The following is a 2,161-nucleotide window of genomic DNA, read 5'->3' on the forward strand; positions in this document are numbered from 1 at the left end:
GAGGATCTTGAGGCCTTTTGAAATTTACCTATCACATCCACCCGTTATCCTCCACTCTCTCTGTCTATTATTGCCCTCCACTAACTCATCTTTATCATCCTTGTGCCTTCTCTTGTTATCCTAAGTCATCCTTAATCTCACCTGAGCATGATCCTTGTCTCATCTGATATCCACACATGCACTTTGCAGCGGGAAGCACTAGGTGGCATTCAGAAGCAGCAGGAACAGTGCAAGGGAAACAGGTCAAATACAGCTCCATGAATGCTGTCCCGACTCAGGACATTTAACTCAGGGGTTATGCTTGAGATCTTACAGGCTTACAGAAGTGTTTAGTTTTATCAAATGAGGCATTGGAGCAACCTGGAGAAAAGTGTATATAGATTCAAATCTTTCAAATTGTCCCAAAACATACACAACACTTCAATGTTAAATAAAAAGAACAACAAAATTACATTTGTAAAGCGTCTTTCACATTGGGAGGACGTCCCAAGGCCCTGAACAGTCAGGTATCAGGACCCGAGCGTGGGGGGCAGGGCTGGGATGAGAGAGAGTAGAGGGGGTAGGAGGGCTGCTGAAGGAAACACCTGACTTTGTCTCCATTGTTCAGCTCCACAACACAATTAATACTTCTGTCCACTTTCAATCATTAGTTTCTCAATCTTATGGATTCAATTGTGCTCAATTTAATTGAATCACCACCCCCATCCTTCCATTGCTCACTTGCTCACTTACTCACTCTAACGGTAATCTTGATTGTCCAGCTTGCGACTGGTCACCCTGATAGAGAAAAGGCAAATAACTAATATGTTCCGCAGAATCTAAACAAACCAAGAGGGTAACCTGACACACAGTAAGACCTATCATCCATGATAGGCAGAAGCATGCAACACAGCCTAAAATTGTGACACAAACCATGAATTTCTGATATTTTGTACTTTATTTTGGGGGTAGTTTTTTGTTGCTTGCGTATGATTTTTTTTTGGAGTTCGACAACAAAACCTGCAGTTTGTGTGTGTTTGCACAATACCTTATTGTTAGACATACATAAATCAGTTGGAAATTCTGATGGTTTGGAATGGATTTTTTTTGTCCTAAACTGAATGTCATTTTACACTGTGAGTGCTTTACATTGAAGTGGTGGAATCATAAACATATTACATTAACTTCCATCTATTGCCTTATCTTACCTTTTCTGGTATTTATCCATTAGTGCAGTCAATGGGTGATGGTAGCTATCAGAATTCACAATACATCAATTATTGTATTTTTCCAATTGAAATATAATGATCTTCAGGATCAATAGACACATCACAAAACCTCCACTGGTCCTGAATCCGCATTATTTTAACAAACACACAATCTGCAGATTTTATTTTCAAACTCTGACGTCGAAATAAAATGCAAGATATTTTAATATTGGAAATTTCTAGTTAGGAACCTACAGCAGTGTATGAATCCTTCATTGCCTTCACCTATTTTCACCTCTAAATACACTATCACTGCAACTTACAGTAAAATCCTATGGAGCAGTTTAAGATATTTCAACAATGTGATAGGCACTGTCTGACTGCAGCTTGTCTCACTTACATAGATTCACTTCCTGTTGGGAACTGAGAGGGAATTCTGAAAAATATTTTTAATATAAGGTTCTAAAGATGTACTCTTTGGATGTTATGTATTAATAAAACCAAAACACAAATGTGTTTATATCACACTCCTACACAATACCTTATTACCTTCTTATATCTATAAGGGAGGTAGACTTTTTTTGCATTTTATGTCTACTTTGAAAATAACCTTAGCAACTCTCAATAAACATGTATTTTCATTTGAAAATTACCATTGACAAAACTGTCTATTCATGTGTCTGAGAGCATCATAATAATCCCATTCCCACAAAAAACATCAAATATCAAAAGTGTAAGCATTCATTCCTCCAGTATCTAATCAGTAGTGCACTTGATGTCTTTTCAACAGCTTTTCTAAAGTATGATTTGAGCATTTGTTTGCACCGCAGCTCAGAGGCCAACTTCAAGAGAAGCTGGGAGAATGATGTCTTCAGCTGGACTCACAGGAACTAGAGTCAGCAACTTTACTATTGCTACCGATGGCTGGCAGGTTTGTGCCTCCACCCCCCTTTTTTGCAATAAAGGGTTGATGT

This window comes from Callorhinchus milii, unplaced genomic scaffold, assembly GCF_018977255.1.
Source record: "Callorhinchus milii isolate IMCB2004 unplaced genomic scaffold, IMCB_Cmil_1.0 Scaffold4, whole genome shotgun sequence".
Classification (NCBI taxonomy): Eukaryota; Metazoa; Chordata; class Chondrichthyes; order Chimaeriformes; family Callorhinchidae; genus Callorhinchus; species Callorhinchus milii.